The following is a 17,959-nucleotide window of genomic DNA, read 5'->3' as shown; positions in this document are numbered from 1 at the left end:
CAAAACTTTCACTATGTTTGGGTCTTGTGAGGTCAGCAGATATGTATGCAGTCCCAGGATTGCAGATCTGTACATGTAATCAATTCAAGGAGGCCCATACCTCTTTCAGAACGGGGAATATGTAATCTTGGTATGCACTCATTTTTGTAAGTCATTTGATGAGCATGAAGCATCCTTCTTGTTTTCCTGTCTAATCTGTCCAACACCTTTTGGGGCCAGTCAGTCACTCCAAAACAGTAAGTTAGGACAGGAAGAACAAATTGGTTTATAGCTTGAATTTTGTTCCTAGATGTCTGCGCTGTTTTCAGGATTAATTTTAGTCTTCTAAAATATTCCTTACTAAGTTTTATTCACATTTGTTCATGTTTTATTGCTGATCCTTTATCAATTCCCAAATATTTATACACTCTCTCTTGCTCAAGTTTTTTATATCACATTATTGTCCCAAACTTATGTTTTCTTGGTGCTGCAGCTTTCCTGCTTTAAAGGTTGCTTTTGCACACTTATCAAGACCAGATGATATTCTTATATCATGTGAAAAAGCTTTGACTAACTTGCAGTTGTGCTTTCAGTTCCTCATCTGATGAGCTGTACAGTTTTAAATCATCAACAAAGAGAAGATGAGAAGTATTTACATTTTGTTGCTTTCTGGGAGCCAGATTCTAGCTGTGACACCCCTGCACTGGCCCAGTAATCAAGGAGCCTCAATCCTCACCACTGGCAACACAATGGGAAAATGACAAGTACACAGTAAAGTACAATTTCCCTTAAGAGCACACTGAGATCACAGTCAGTCTGGGGCTGGTTTCTCCTTCTTTCTCCAGATCCCCAATAAGACTCCCCACAGGCACAAGTATAGGGTTAAGACCTCAGCTGAGGGGTCAAGCCAAGACCTCCAGCACCCTCTCTGTCCAACCAGTGCTTTGTGTCCCTGCCCAAGTAGCTGACACAGACACACTTTGAGATTTGATTTATATACACACACACACACACACACACCTGAGGAAGGCTGACACAGGTTTACTAGCTATGCCCCCTTCTGCCCAGACTATAAGGTAGTTATCACTGCCACCAACCCCTACTTATCAACTACTTAAGGCCCTTACAAAGGGTGACCAATCCTTCTGTGTAATCTTACTATTATAGGTACTGGATCCACAAAAAAGACAAACTTGCGAACGTAACCAGAAGTCCCAAAGAGCAGCGTTTCAGAATAAATGCAGTAGTTCACAAATAAATGTTAGTAAGCGCTTAATAAGCTGAAGTACTCCACTTGGTATAAAACTCCCTTAAGGCAAAAACTCGAAAAATTCCATTTATTATAAAGAAGCTTAAAATATAAACGACTCCACTCTGATTACATCCTCCATCTCAGTCTCACAACTTCAGACACACATTCAACAATCTTTTCTTTTTGTTGAAAAATGGCTAAATGATAATCAGTTTATCTTAAACCCCCATAAAATAAGCTACTCCTCTTTCTCCCTAAAAACAATGACCACCTTAAGAATACCTTCCCTGTATATTCACTAAATAATACCTTCATAAATGTAGACACTCACACAAAACTACTTGGAATGACTATTGATGACCAACTAAAATTTGACTTTCACATACACCAAGCAATTAAGAAAACTAACCAAAAACTTGGCATGCTTTAGCGTAACTCAAAGTTCCTCTCTGCCAAATCTGGAGAAACCCTAGCCCAAGCCTATCTCCTTCCTAGCCTCCTATATGGATCACCAGTCCTCACCAACCTTCAGTATTGCCTACTCTCCAGACTAAACCAATAATAAAACTGCCAAATTTGCAGCTGGCTTTCCTAATCCTACCCACCACTGCATAAATCTCTACAAACTACAATGGTTTGAATTCCTCCACCATCTAAAACTATCCCAACTACATTTAACCCACTGCTTGCCCCTGTCTCCCCACTTTAGTTACTACTATTTCCCCCCTCGTCCCCTCCGCAGTTCAGAAAAACTTCTAGAAACATGTACACTCAAAATGAACATTTGCAGTCTCATATATAAATCATCCATAACAAAAATCTGGAAGAACTTCCCCTCAAACTTGTGAAGCATCACACAAACAAACAGCTTCAAAAAAAGAACTAAAACACTTCTTCCAGAAAAATTGGACCTGCCCCTGTCAGGATCCTACCTGACCATTCTCAGGATTGGCCAAGTATACTTAATCTCAAAAATTGCTTAACTGCAAATTGCATACTCCTCCTTGCACTTGTTTTTAAATTATATGTATTTCTGTATTTTTCTGTAATATGTCTGTATATGCTAATTATGCTGTATTTTCTTTGCTACATTTTATCTAATGAATACCCTAATCTGTGTTATTATGTACAAAATTACTGTTGAAGCTTTTCTCCTCAGGTCTCCACTGAAAGTGGGCTTGTGCTTAGTTGGGCCAACCCGGTTAACAAATGTGAAATAAATAAATAAATACTGTCAAATGCTTTTTTTGTGGCCAGTCCATACCATACTTAGATTCTTCCCCTTTTTACAGTTCTCCAGTATAACTTTATTTAACAACAAATGATCCTTTTTTCCATATGTCTTTCATGGTATACATTCATTTGTTCGTACGGAGGTTGTATGATTCACCAAAGTGAGAAACTGCAACCTCCATATTTCCGAAATTACGAAAAAAAGGTGCGACTTTCAAATGAGCGAATGCACATTGGCATTCGCTCATTTGAAGTCGGCATTTTGGGTGCAGATCGCACTATAGTGGGGATCGGGAAATTAATCCTTTCCCTCACTGTAGTGAGATCTCGGAGTTTGTACATTAAAATAGGGGGGCATGGGGGGGCTTGCCCCCCCCCCCGCATAACACTGTATGTAATTTTATCGATTTCGAAAATGGTTGAATCTCGTTTTCGAGATTACCATTTTCAAAATCTTGGTATGTTCGGAGTGTTGTGATTCGACATTTAAAGTCGCACATCTGTACGACTGCCGAAATGTGTTTCAGACAAATGAATGTGTACCGACTTTCGTTTATTGCCCTTTTATTCTACTACTGTAATTGAGGTTTCTTCTAAATGATTATAAAATCTGTTAGCATCAATTCCAGTGTATAGTTTATACGTTGTTGGAAGGCAAGTTATTGGTCTTTAAATTTTAGGGTAGCTTGCAGGTTCACTCTTAAGTAGGAGCATTGTTTTTCCTGTTGTTAACCAGGTTGGTGTCTGTTCGGGGTGCCCATATAAATAGTTCTTACTCATGGCTAAATCATCGTGAAGTTAGGTACTGCATCTGGGCCTGGGGTTTTCCAGTTAGAGGCTTTTCTTAACTTTGTTTCAACCTCTCTGGCTGTTACTTCATCCATTTCATGTCCTGTACATATAAACTTCTTTTTCTTTCTTTTACTTCTTCTATCCATTTAGCGTCTTCGTTATGTTCCACAGGATCTTCACAAATGCTTCCCCAAAATGTATCTTGTCTTCTTTTTTTTTGGTGGTCTTTCAATTACTTTTACCTTGTTTCCCAGTTCTCTATAAAACTTTTTTGGGTCATCAATAAATTGCTTATTTTTTACTTTAGCCTTTATATTTATCTGTGTATCTTCTAAATTTTCTTGCCTGTGTTGATATTTTTAGTTTATTATTTGCAATAGTGCATGATAAGTCCTGATCTGTTACATTGCTGTGCATTGCTTTTATCACGTCTATCTTTCTGAGTATTTTTGTTGACCTGTTCCCTCTTCTATACTCTTCTAACAGTGACACTTCTTCTCTTAATTGCTTTATACAGTGGATATAAAAAGCTTATGCACCCCTGTTAAAATGCCAAGTTTTTGTGATATAAGAGAATGAGGCCGCAATAAATCATTTCAAAACTTTTCCAACCTTTAATGTGACCTGTAACCTGTACAATTCAATTGAAAAACAAATCTGTTAGGGGGAAAAATATAAAAAAAATAAAAAATGTACAATAAGCTGGTTTTATATAAGTGTACACACCCTTAAACTAATACTTTGTTGAAGCACCTTTTGATTTAATTACAGCATTCAGCTTTCTTGGATAGGAGTTTATCAGCATTTCACATCTTGACTTGGCAATATTTGCTCACTGTTCCTTGCAAAAGCACTCCAAATCTGTCAGATTGCGATGGCATCTCTTGTGCACAGCCCTCTTCAGGTCACCCCACAGCTTTTCTATTGGATTTAGGTCTGGGGTCTGGCTGGGCCATTCAAAAACTTTAAATGTTATGTTGTCCTATCTTGCTTCCTTCTTGCTGGTTGGGTCCAGAGCCAATCCTCGGCTCCAACTCGGCCGAATACTATAGCTCAAGAGCTTCTTACTGGCTCGAGGCTAGCCCCTATACCAACATGCCTAGTGGTAGTTACCCAGATCTCATTTGCCGCTTGCAGTGTCGTAATTGCTTGTACTGGCTCAGGCTAAATATTTTTTTCTTTTTTGGCTTTTGGGAAGTTTTTTTAATTTAAAATAGCTATTTTCTATTAGTATAGTCTTTAGAGTGTGTTCACCTTAGGCTAGCGCCTTTGTAACCTTCTGCTGCTGCCTTTTCATTGTTGTTGTGGCCGTTGCACTTTTCCCTCAGGCCTAACCCTTTTCTTGAACCCAGTTAACTTAGAGCATTCTGTGTCCTCCTTCTCTTATCCCCATCTTTGTTTAAGGGCTTTTTATCCCTTCTTTTCCCTTTCTCCTTCCTTATAGGAGCAGCCGTTTAAGTTAGAGGCTCTCTTGGGTTGGGGGAGTCGCCCTTTAACTTAGAGGCTCTTCCCCTTCCCTCCTTTCTCTTTCATCTTAAAAAAAAAGACAGTTTAAAGTTTAAAGTTCTTCAGCTACTTTAATTACTGTTGTTGGTGTTTTTTCTTTGGTAATAGTTGTAATTACCTCCTAGTATGTCTAAGGAACCTAAGGAGTCAAAACCTTCGGGTTTTAAGAAGTGTGACTCCTGCTGCTAGAAGATGTCCCTTATGGATGTGCACACGAGCTGTGTTTATTGCTTAGGGGCTGTACACCTGCAGGACTCATGTTCTGTATGTCATTCCTTTAGTTCTCGGGTCCTGCAGGAAAGAAAGAATAAGTTGATGTGGCTATTCAGGGTTCTCAGCCAGCAAAAAAACAGGATAAGTCCCCTAAGCCATCTTCTTCATTGGCTCATATCTTGGAGCCATCAAGGTCTAAGGATAAACATGTGGGTTGGTCAGATCCAAGCATTGGTTCTGATAAACGTCTTTCTCCAGCAGCTCCATCAGTGGTTTCAGAGCCAATCAAGACTTTCAAAAGAACCAGGTCTCCCTCTCTGGAGCCGGTGAGGTCTGTTCCACAGTCCCCACTGTTGCAGTCTGTGGCAGGCAGTGATCGGTCTTCCTCTCGATCATCCAAGCTTTCAGATCAAGATGTGGAGAGGGTGGTGGAGAGGCTTCTCAAGACACAGGCATTAGCTAAATTATTATCGAGCCCAGCCCACAAGGATTTGGCGAAGACACCTCAGCCCGCACCGTTATCGATTCCTCCTCTGACTCCTTTGAGTTCGGAGCCGGAGTTCATGGAAGTCATTGTGGTGGAACCGCCTGCTCCGATGACCATTGGTCTATCAATTCTGACCACCGTTCCGATCTCTTCATTATCTCGGTCTATCGAAGGATCTAGGGGATGATGCTCTCTTGTCGGCTCCGGGAGGGGAGTGGCATCGGACCTTTGTCTGACCCCGCTCTCCCTCTAGGGGCTTGGGTGCAGGTGAGCTCGGCTCCTACATCGCACTTGGTTAGGAGGAGGTCACCGGACTCTTTGGAGCCAGGGACTCTTTCAGGCCAGGACCGTGGTGCCTTTGAGGTAATGAGCATACTGTCCCCTGAGACTGCTCCACCCTTGGCTCCAATAGCTCCTACTATTTCAGTGCCTGAGTCTGTCTCCGATTCCCCCCCCAAGCGTAGGGAATCCATGCTCCAGGATGTCTCATTGGATGACGCCACCTCTTCCAAAACCTCCCCTGAGCATCCCTCAGAGGAAATCCCTCGGAAGAGAAAATGCAAGAGGAAGCATTTGGACTTCCCTGAGTCCCTCACTTCGGACACAGACTTGGAGGACTCAGAAGGACAAAAGGGTGGCTGGAAATCACTTGGCCCTTCTGAGGATGAGTCTGTGTACCTGGATGTATTTGGTTCCTGACCCTCCACTTCTTGGGTGTCTGCTCCTTTCAACCCTCTACTGGCTCTGGGGAGTCAAAAGGCCTGGAGCTCCCCAGAGACTATGGAACCAGTTCCGAGGAGGCCCAATAAATTCATAACTGCTCCAGAGGATAGATCGTTCCTATCAAAGGATGCGTCTGTAGATGCCATGGTGGTGGCGGCAGCCACCAAGAAAGAGTTAGCAGAGATGACTTCTGTCCATCCGCCGAACAAAGAGTCTCATACAATGGACGGGTATGGGAGTCATATGTTTGCTTCAGTGGCCTTTACTCTCAGGTCGCTGAATTATTTGTCTCACTTTACACGCCTTCAAAGGGATCTCCTGAAGGAACTAGGAGATGCCCTGCAGAATCCTACAGCTGAAGGAGCTGTGAGCAAGGCGGCTTCATAGCTTGCGACCTTGACATCTATAGTTAACTCCTCCATGCGGCTGATTTCCTATGCAGCAGATGGAGTGACTAGGGCAGCAGACACAGTAGTTGCTTTGTGCAGACACTCCTGGATGCGCCTTTGTCAATTTGTGGAGCCCTTCAAGTCCTCCTTTACCAACACCCCCTTTGACGGCTCGTCGCTGTTTGGGCCTCAGTTAAAAGAGATGCTTACCAGGTGTGAACAAGATGGCAAAACTCTCTCTGCCACAGGAGAACATTTTTCCGCCCCCTCTAGACCTTACCCCAAGGGTCAGAAGAGTGGGAAGATGTGGTTCAGTAAATCCCATAGAGACAGTTCCCCCAGGGACAGAGGGGAAACAACAATGGGAGACACCAACCCTGCTGCGGGGGGGGGGTGTATTTGCAGAATCAGACTGACAGAGATACTTTCTCTGGCAGGCCTTTCCAATGCTCCTGAAAGGAGGCCCGACTGTCCACCTCTAGAGGCAGTTGGGGACAGATTATCCCAGTACCCCAAAGCCTGGCAAACAATCGCGGAAGATACCTGGGTACTGTCGATAATATCCAGGGGTTACAAAATTCCCTTCTCCCAACCACCCCTTCCATCAAATCAAAATGCAGTACCAGACATTCCACCCAGTCTTTGGGATCAACCAAACCTTGAGGTTCAAAGGTTGCTAGAAAAAAGAGCCATCCCAGGAGTCCCCCGCAGACCAAATCAAATCCGGCACTTACTGAAGGTTCTTTTTAGTCCCGAAAAAGACAGGAGACTGGAGACCCATTTTGGATCTCAGCAAACTCAACAAATCAGTCAAAAAAAATGAAGTTCCAGATGGTAACTGCAGTCCATTCTTCCCTTTCTGGGTCAGAATCGATCTCCAGGATGCGTACTACCATATAAAAATGGAGATGCGGTCCAGGAGGTACTTGCTTTTCCGGCTGGGAGCCAGTCATTACCAGTTCAGAGCTCTGCTCTTTGGTCTCATCACAGCCCCCAGGGTGTTCACCAAATGTATGGCAGTAGTCACGGCTCACCTGAGGCATCTAGGATTCTGTGTGTTTCCATATCTAGATGACTGGCTCCTCACTGCCACCACCAAGCATCAACTCATCGAGGCACGGGACTCCACTGTTCACACCTGTACACAACTAGGCATCACCATAAATTATGAAAAGTCTGCCTTGTTGCCTTGTCAGTATATTTCATTTATAGGAGCAGATTTAGACACAAGTGCCATGATAGCAAAACTGCCTCACAAAAGAGTTTTAACCATTTGTCATCAAGTTTGAATCCAATTGGCAAACAAGAGAATCCAGGCAAAATTTGTCCTCAAGGTCTTGGGTTTGATGGCTGCAGTGATTACTCTGGTCTCTATGACACTCTTCCACATGAGAATTCTACAGTGGCTTCTTTTTCCTCAGTGGTCATTCCAGGATTTGCCAGTGTCACATCTCAGATATGAATCACAGAGTCTTGCAAGAAGGACTTAACATGGTAGCTTCAGTCCCGTCTGGTATCAATGGGCAGGCCGTTTCTAGCCCCCCCAACCCATAGCCACAGTGACCATGGACGCTTCCCAGATAGGGGGAGGCAGTATCTGGGACAGACTGTTCAAAGGACTTGGCAAGAACACGAGTACCACTTGCAGATCAATGTCCTAGAGATGAGAGCGGTGCTTCTGGTGCACTTTAGGACTCTCTACCTACAGGGACTATAGCAATTCAGACAGACAATATGTCAGTAGTATGGTACACCAACAAACAGGGTGTAACCAGGTCTTATCCCCTGTGCTGAGAGGCTCTACGAGTATAGCAATGGGCGATGTCTTCCCAACGCTGTCTCGTCGCAACGCACATCCTGGGGAAAATCCAGCATGTTAGCGGACAAGCTCAGCAGGGCTATTCTGATGCCTCACGAGTGGTCCCTGAAACAGGAAGTTGCAGAGTTAATTTTTCGCAAATGAGGCCAACCATGCTGCGATCTTTTTGCCACTCCCCTCAACAACAAATGCAGCAGCTACTTTGCCATAGTCCCACAGTCAACCAGGGATGCAGTGGTTCACGATTGGCCCTCGGGACTGCTTTATGCCTTCCAGCCTTTTCCGCTGATCCCCAAGGTTCTTCAGAAAGCTCAGTCATTGGGTTGCAAGTTAATCCTCATTGCTTCTTACTGGCCTCGACAGATTTGGTTGCCATTCCTCTGGCCTCATCTGCAAGGAGAGCCTTGGATACTGGACCCAGTTCCGGATCTCCTGATACATCATTCGGGTGCTCTCCACCCTTCCGTCCATACTCTCAAGCTGACAGCTTGGTTTCTCCACTTCCAGTCTTAGCCAGGCTCCCAGATGTTTCCCCAGCAGTTCAGGACATTTTGATTTCATTCCATAAGCCCACTACAAGAAACCTTTATGCTAGTAAATGAAAGAGGTTCTCTTGTTGGGCAAATAAGAATGACATTGATCCTTTTACTGCCCCCATTTCTAAGATTCTGGATTTCCTGGCTGAAACGTTTGAACGAGGAGCAGCAGCAGCTACTACCCGAGTCCAATTAGCTGCCATTCTTTTTTCCATGTAAGAGAAATGGGATCTAACATCATGTCCCACAGACTTTGTAAATCATTCCTAAGAGGTACTTCCCTCTTAAGACCTCCAATAAGAGAACCTCTTCCCCCCCTGGGATTTAAATTTAGTTTTAGAGTCTCTCATTCTTCCTCCCTTTGAGCCAGCTGATTCTTGTCCTCTAAAGTTTTTAACTTGGAAAACCTTTTTCTTAACCGCTATTACTTCAGCCAGGAGGGGTTCAGAGTTACAGGCCTTATCTACTCATCCCCTGCATTTGATTTTCCACAAAGACAGAGTTTCTCTCAGAACCAATCCCTCCTTTTTACCCAAGGCGTGTTCAGAGCATAACTTAAATCAATCCATAGAGCTTCCTATATTCTTCCCCAATTATGGCAACAAGGCAGAGTATAAGCTGCACCAACTGGACATTCATAGTTACATTTTTATTTACACAGGACTAGGGATTTCAGAAAATCAGACAACAAGAAAAGTTGTCCAGTGTCTAAAGTGTCCTTATCAAAGTGGCTGTCAAACACTATCACCTGCGTTTATGCTTTGCGGAATAAAGGTCTTCCAGGAAAAATTAAAGGACACTCAACTAGGGCCGTGGGTACTTCTATTGCCTTTCAAGCCAAACTGTCCTTAGATTCTATCTGTGCGTCAGCCACATGGGCTAACTCCCATACCTTTATCTCTCATTACAAGGTAGATGGGGCCTCTTGGACAGGGCATCCTTTGGTTCTACGGTCCTTAAGAGTTTTTTCCAGAGAGCCACCCAAGATTTAGGTGCTGGGGATGCTGTCCCAACCAGCAAGAAGGAGGCAAGTTTGGACAACATAACATAAAAAAAATTGCGTACTCACCATAATGTTCCATGTTTGTTGTCCTTCATCTTGCCTTCCTTCTTAAGTCCCACCTTTCTTCCCCTCCTGGCGGATCGGGAGTAATTTTCTTCCTTTTTTTTGTTTGGCTACACTGGCTGAGTTCCCTTATGCTTACGAGTTGGTTGGACGTTGTCTTTCCTACCTTTATCTTGTTGATGTTTTACACACTCATATGCAGGTCCTTTTCTTTCCCTAGCAAGTTTAGTAATATTTGGACCTATTTAGTCCGGTGGGTTATCACAAATGAGATCTGGGTAACTACCGCTAGGCATGTTGGGATAGGGGCTCGCCTTGAGCCAGTAAGAAGCTCTCAAGCTATAGTATATGGCCGAGTTGGAGCCGAGGATCGGCTCCGAACCCAACCAGCAAGAAGGAAGGCGAGATGACTGACAACAAACATGAAACATTATGGTGAGTACATATTTTTTTCTTCTGGTGAAGCCATTTATTTGTTGATTTGGATATATGCTTGGGGTCATTGTCAAGTTGAAAGGTGAAATTCCTCTTCATCTTCAGCTTTCTAGCAGATGCCTGAAGGTTTTGGTCCAAAAGTGACTGGTATTTGGAACTGTTCATAATTCCTTTCACCTTGCCTAAAGCCCCAGTTCCAGTTGAAGAAAAGCAACTCCAAAGCATAATACTTGCCACCACCATGGGGATGGTGTTCTTTTAGTGTTGCGAAGCGTTGTTTTTGCGCCAAACATACCTTTGGGAATTGTGGCCAGAAAGTTCAGCCTTGGTCTCATCAGACAAGAATACATTTTCTCACATGCTTTTAGGAGACTTGATGTATTGTTTTGCAAATTTTAGCCTGGCCTGGATGTTTCAATGTGTAAGAAAAGGCTTCCATTTGCAACCCTACCCCATTGTCCAGACATATGGGGAATAAGTGAGATTGTTGTCACATGTAAGTACTTGCCAAAAATTCCTGCAGCTTCTTCAGTGTTGCTGTAGGTCTCTTGGCAGCCTCCCTGACCAGTTTTCATCTTGTCTTTTCATCAGTTTTGGAGGGATGTCCAGTTCTTTGCAACATCACTGTTGTCCCATATTTTCTCCACTTTTCGATGACTGTCTTCACTGTGTTCCATGGTATATCCAATGCTGTGGAAATTGTTTTGTACCATTCTCCTTACTGACACTGTTCCACAATGAGATCCATTTGATGCTTTGTAAGCTCTCTGCGAACCATGGCTTTTGCTGTAGCGGGCAATTGAGTAAATGTCAGGAAAATCCTACTATGACAGCTGAACTTTATTTGGAGTTAATCAGAGTCTCTTTAATTGATGGCAGGCGTGTACCCAAGAAGACTTGATGCTGTAATTAAATCAAAAGGTGCTTCAACAAAGTATTAGTTTAAGGGTGTGCACACTTGTATGCAACCAGCTTATTGTACGTTTTTTTATTTTTTTTATATTTTTTCACCCAGCAAATTTGTTTGTTTTTCAATTGAATTGTACAAGTTATAGGTAACATTAAAGGTGGGAAACGTTTTGAAATGATTTATTGTGGTCTCATTTTTTTTATATCACAAAAACCTGGCATTTTAACAGGGGTGAGTACACTTTTTATATCCATTGTAGTTTTCTCTGTTCGATACTTCCTTGATGGTATTTGATTTCTCCCCTACTTTTCCCTTACTACCTTGTATTCTTGTGGTACAATTTTATCTGTTATTCATTTAGCTGCACAGTAATATATCCTGTTTACTTATGTTATATCACATGGATGGTCCTAATTACTTATTCACTTGTTTTATCAAACTTCTAACTTTTGGGGTTTTATTGACTTTCTGTAGTCTCTTTATTTCATTGATCTTCATATGTCTATCTGTCTCTAATTAATCAAGCAACTCTTCTCTTAGCTCATTTTCTTTCTGTCTGACTGATGGGCACTCTGTGTGCATGTACTGCTTGGGGCTATTCACCTCCAAGACTCCTGCTTGTTTTGTCATTCCTTCAGTCCCTGTGTACTACAGGAGAGGAAGAACAAGCTCATTTTGAAAGGACTGCGTTAACACTCCTTGGCAAGTCTTCCAGTGCCTTATCCTCTCCAGCTAAAAAGGACAAAAAGACTTCTAAGAAGCGCTCTCTGGCTCCATCTGTTTCTTCGGTGCCACCAGAGAAATTTGCTAGAACAGCTTCTCCTTCTTCGGTTACATTGCCCTCGGTGCCAAAAGAAGGTAGTGTCTTGACTATGTCTGTATCGGCTCCCAGCCTTTCGGAGCTGGTCACGGATATTTTGGTTCGGAGCCGATCACCAGTTATTCAACTGGTTTCTCCTTCACGCAAGTCCCCTTCCGTAGGGAGATCCAGATCTCCAATTATATCCTCCAGGACTCTTTCTGATGAGGACGTTGATAGAGTGATGAAGAAACTGCTTCAGTCATCTGTGTTGGCCAAATTGATTTCAGCGCTGACCCAGTCGGCTCCAGAGCCTATGGCCTCTTCTTCCTTTGTTGTTCCTCCTCTGAGCCTTTCTTGGCCTTCGTAGCCAGAGTTGTCGGTTCCGTCGGGTGCAGTTAGGTCAGTTCCAGTAGCCTCGCCTGGCCTCTCGGTTCCGATTTCTGCTCTGACCCTGTCGGCCCCCCGTCCACAGGGTTGAGGGTCCACGGTTCTCAGGTCGGACCCAAGGGGGAGGGCTCAGATCGACCTTCATCGGTTCTGAGCCTTCCTCTCGGTGCTTTGGCTCGAATGAGCTTGGACCCAACATCTCCTTTGGACCTCATCTCCTTGGCGGCAGGAGCTACTACTGTATCCTCTACAGTTAGTCAGCCATCAGAGCTGGGGGGGATCAGCCTTCGAGGTTATGAGGAGCATGCTGGCCAGGTCATCAGCTGCATCCTAAGGCACCGATACTCTGCCCCCATGAGCACCAGTGTCAGTTTTGGATCACCCTTTATCCCTGGGCAGCGGAGACCCTAAGCCTCAGGATACGCCCATGAGTGGTCCCCAACTTTCTGATGTCTCCCCAGAGTTTTTTCCTGAGGAGCCTGCCAGAAAGAGATTGTGTAAGAGGAAACACCTCGACTCCCCGGATGAGTCTCTCACATCGGACACCGACCTCGAGGAGTCAGAGGGGTCTCCCAGGTCATCTTCTGAAGATATCTCTTTTTCAGATTTTCAGATATCCTTGAGATCTTGAAGCAGAGAGGCGACTGCCCTCCAAATTCCCTTCTGATGAGGAGTCGGTGTTCCTGAAGGCTTTCGGGTCTCAACCCTCCACCTCTTGGGTTTCTCCCCCTTTCAGTGAGCTACTAGATCTTGTCTGTCGAAAGGTGTGGGAAACTCCTGACACTGTGGAACCGGTCCCTAGGAGACCCAATAAGTTTTTGTCTGCCTCCACTGACAAGGAATATCTAATAAAAGGCATTCCAGTAGATGCCATGGTGGTGGCAGCAACCACCAAGAAGGAACTTGCTGAAACTTCGTCTACCGTCCATCCGCCTAACAAGGAGTCCCAGGCTATGGACAGCTATGGGAAGCGTGTGTTTACCTCAGCGGTCTTTACCTGAGACCGCATTTTACAAGGCTCCAGAGAGATCTCCTAAAAGAGCTAGGAGATTCTCTACAGGGTAACATCTCTGATGCCGTGGCACAGAAGGTCAATGCACAGATGTCTACCCTAAATTCCCTTACCAACTCCTCCATGAGGCTGATCTCATATGCAGCCGACGGAGCAAGTAGGGCAGTGGGTTCCAGAGTCTCTCTTAGGAGACACTCCTGGATGCGCTTGTGCAGTTTCGTGGATGCCTTCAAGTCTACGTTCATCAAAGTCCCCTTTGACGATTTATCATTCGGAACCAAAGTGAAGGACACTCTCACTAGGTGTGAGCAGGAAGGAAAAACCCTGTCTGCCGTGGGAGTCCGTTTTTCCATGCCTTCTAGACCTTACCCCAAGGGCCATAAAGGTGGGAAAATGTGGTTCAGGAAGTCGCAGAGGTTTTTTCAGGACGCACAAAGTGATTTCCCCCTCCAGAGGCAGGGGAAAGGGTGGAAATTCAGGTAGATGCCGCCCTAGAGGCAGAGGAGGCCTGCATAACCAGGGGGACCGTGATTCCTTCCGTGGTACTCCCTACCAGCGCTCCTGAAGGAGAGGCCCGACTGTGCGTCTCTGGAGCCGGTTGGGGGTCACATTTCTTTATTCCCAAAAGCCTGGCAAGTCGTCACCCAAGACAAGTGGGTATCAAAGTTAATTTCCAGAGGTTATCATATTCCTTTCTCTTCTCCTCCCCCACCAACCAAGAGGATCCCAGACGTTCCACCCAGTCACAGGGATTCTGCAACTTCAGAAATAAAAAAGTTGCTTTCAAAGAGAGCCATCCAGCCTGTCCCTGCAAACCAAGTAGGATTAGGGACTTACTCAAGATTCTTTTTGGTGCCGAAAAGAACAGGGGACCTGAGACCCATCTTGGATCTCAGCCGATTGAACCTTCATGTACAAAAGTCCAAGTTCTGCATGGTCACCTTACAGTCAGTACTCCCTCTGTTAGGGAAAGATGTGTGGATGTGCTCCATCGATGTCAAAGATGCTTACTACCATATCAAGATGGACAGGGCGTCGAGAAGTCATCTACGCTTCCGGCTGGGAGCCAGTCATTTTCAGTTTAGCGCTCTGCCCTTTTGTCTCACCACAGCCCCCAGGGTGTTCACCAAATGCATGGCAGTGGTAACGGCTCACTTGAGACATCAGGGATTCCAAGTGTTTCCGTACCTGGATGACTGGCTCCTTTCTGCCACCACCAGGCATCTACCATTACACTGTGCCAAAGGTTTGGAATTACTTTAAATTGGAAAAAATCTGCTTTGTTGCCCTCGCAGCGTGTCACCTTTTATCAGTGCCAAACTACATACGGTTCTCATGAGGGTCTTCTTACCAGAAGAGAGAATTTAGGCTCTACAACAGCAGGTCTACGCCTTACTACCATTGAGGAAGGTCAAGGCAAAAGTGGTCCTCAAGTTATTAGGGACCATGGCTGCCATGATCATGCTAGTTCCCCTTGCCAGACTACACATGAGGGATCTTCAGTGGCTGCTTTTCACCCAATGGTCACTACAGCATCTTCCACTCTCCCATTCTATTCTAATTACGGACACATGCAAGCAGGATCTACGCTGGTGGCTTCAGGCCAGCAATCTCAATGTGGGCAAGCCTTTTGTTCCATCTTCTCCAGTTGCCACCGTGACCACGGATGCCTCCCAGATTGGGTTGGGGGGGCATTATCACGGCAGGACAGTCCAAGGCACGTGGCAGGATCAAGAGACCCATTTGCATATCAATGTCTTGGAGATGAGAGTAGTACTATTAGCGTTGCAAGCACTTCAGAGCTTTCTCCCTCTAGGAACAATTGCAATCCACTCAGACAACGTCAGTGGTATGTTATCTGAACAAACTGGGAGGAACCAAATCGTAACCCCTTTGCAGAGAGGCACTTTGAGTTTGGCAGTGGGCGGTGTCTTCCCAACACTTTCTAGTTGCAACGCATATGCCGGGGAAGTCCAACGTGATTGCCGACAGGCTGAGCACAGCTATCCTAATGCCTCACGAGTGGTCCCTGAACAATTATGTTGCAGAGACGATATTCCACAGATGGGGTCAGCCTTGCTGCGATCTATTTGCCAGCCCCCTCAATGCCAAATGCAGCAGCTACTTCACCCCTGTCCCCCCGGAGGGAGAGATAGCCAGGGAAGCTTTGGTTCACAATTGGCCCTCCGGTCTTCTCTACGCCTTTCCCACATTACCTCTGATATCAAAGGGCTTTCCTGAAAGGGACATTGTTACTCCGACCTCCAGTCTTTGATCCAGTAATGCCATGGGACCTCAATTTTGTATTACAAAAGCTCACCTCAACTCCCTTTGAGCCCGCAGCTACGTGTAACATTAAATTCTTGTCATGGAAGACAGTATTCTTGGTAGCCATAACTTCAGCTAGGCGGGTCTCTGAACCCCAAGCATTATCGATTAAGCCACCTTATTTGGCGTTTCACAAAGATAGGGTCTCCTTAAGAATCAGTCCTTCATTTGTTCCAAAGGTTGCCTCTGTTGTCAGTATCAACCAATAAATTGAGTTGCCTGTGTTTTTTCCTGAATTCTCCAACAAGGCAGAATTTAAGTTTCATCAGCTAGATGTTCATAGACAATTGCGTTTCTATTTACATAGGACAAAAGATTTCAAGAAATCAGCTCAAATGTTTGTCTCCTTTTCAGACACTAGACTTGGGGTTCCTGTTTCTAAGGTAACCTTGTCTCACTGGATCTCCAGTTGCATCTCATTTATTTATGCTTCCAATGGCAAAGAATTACCCTTTAAAGTGAAGGCTCATTCTACACAATCTGTGGCTACCTCAACTGCTTTTCAGGCTAGGATGTCTATGGATGATATTTTTTGCTGCAGCAACATGGGCTTCGCCTCATACCTTTATTAGTCACTACAAATTAGATCTGGTCTCTAGAGGAAGATCTTCCTTTGGTTCCACAGTACTCAAGAGCCACTCAAGATCAAGGTGCTAGGGACGCTGTCCAACGGGTAAGAATGAAGGCGAGATTGGACTACATAACATCAAGAAGTTATGTACTCACCAATAACGTTCGATGTATGTAGTCCATCTCGCCTTACATTCTTACTAACCCTCCCTCCTACCCCCTCCTGGAGGACCTGGCGGTATAATCTCTAGGTGTCAGTAGTCCTTTCTGTTGGGGTTGTTCTTCTTCTGTGTGTGTGTGTGTGTGTGTGTGTGTGTGTGTGTGTGTGTGTGCGCTTGCAGCAAACAAGATCTGGGAATAGACCTGTTGCATGATGGGATACCTCTTAGCCACGAGCCAATTGAAGACTTTGAGCCAGAGTATGGCCGAGTCGGAGCCGAGGTTCGGCTCCGAACCCACAGGTAAGAATGTAAGGCGAGATGGACTACATACATTGAACGTTATGGTGAGTACATAACTTCTTGTGTCTATTTCTTTAACTTCTCCATTACTAATATTCTTTTCTACTTTACCATTTTGTCGTATGCTTTTTGTATGGTAAAGTTTTCCGTGTCTGGATTCCTTTGCCCGTATTTCTCTTCAGATATTTTTGGTGCTGCTCTTTTTGTATTGATTAGTTTTGCTTTTTCCTTTGCATAAATATTGCACCATATTAAATGTTTTCTTTCCCATGTTCATATTTCATCTTCAGATGTCTTCTGGTCATACTGTTTCTCCATAGCTTGGGGACTCGTTCCATCATGCTGTGATGTAACCTGTGGTAGACTGTCTACACTAAATCCTTCACTTCGCAGGCATTCCTTAACTTCATCTTCTATTTTTTAACTTCTACTTTACTAATCTACTTTTCTACATTCTCACTTTGTAATATTATTTTTTTTATTCTGAAATTTTCCATATCTGGATGCCTTTGCGTATATTTCTCTTTGAATATCTTTGGGGCTGCCTTTTTTGTATTGATTAATTTGGCTTTCGACTTTGCATAAATATTGCACCATATCAAATCTTTTTCTTTCCCATGTCCATATTTCTTTTTTATACTTTTCAAAAATCTCTAGTTATTGTTGTTTATATTTTCGCACTTCCTCGGATGCTTCTTTTTCCAAACAGATCAAAGTTTCTTAGTCTGTATGATGTTTTTCACAAATCTGTTATATTAATATGCACAAGGTTTTGTTTGAGGCTTCAAAGAATTTTTCCTTGTAGAAGTATTTTTCTTTCCTCTAATTTCTCTCTTAATCTTTTTGTATATCTTGTGGCTGGAAATATGGGCTTTTTTATATAATATCAAAAAAACGTCCCCCAAATGCACGGCCCCCAAACATGAACCATGAGAATCAAAAAAATGGAGCCAGCAAAAAGTGACTGAAAATAGTATAATATTAAATGTGAAACATCACAGCAAGTACAAACATACCGGTTTCGGCTGGTAAATTACACAGCCTTCATCAGTGTATGAA

The 17,959-nt window shown here is 44.1% G+C and overlaps 1 protein-coding gene across 3 annotated transcripts in view; it reads left to right on the top strand.

The window, feature by feature from the left end:
- The window catches only part of MAP4K5 (mitogen-activated protein kinase kinase kinase kinase 5), a 2,873,315-nt gene that overhangs the window by 2,521,286 nt on the left and 334,070 nt on the right, over window positions 1-17,959 (top strand). The gene's annotated exons all lie outside the window — the stretch shown is intronic.

The sequence above is a fragment of the Protopterus annectens genome, chromosome 6.part0 (genome assembly GCF_019279795.1).
Source record: "Protopterus annectens isolate FY-2018-M chromosome 6.part0, PAN1.0, whole genome shotgun sequence".
In the NCBI taxonomy this organism is placed as follows: domain Eukaryota; kingdom Metazoa; phylum Chordata; order Ceratodontiformes; family Protopteridae; genus Protopterus; species Protopterus annectens.
Note: the sequence above shows the minus strand (reverse complement) of the source record. Positions and strands in the feature narration are given on the sequence as shown.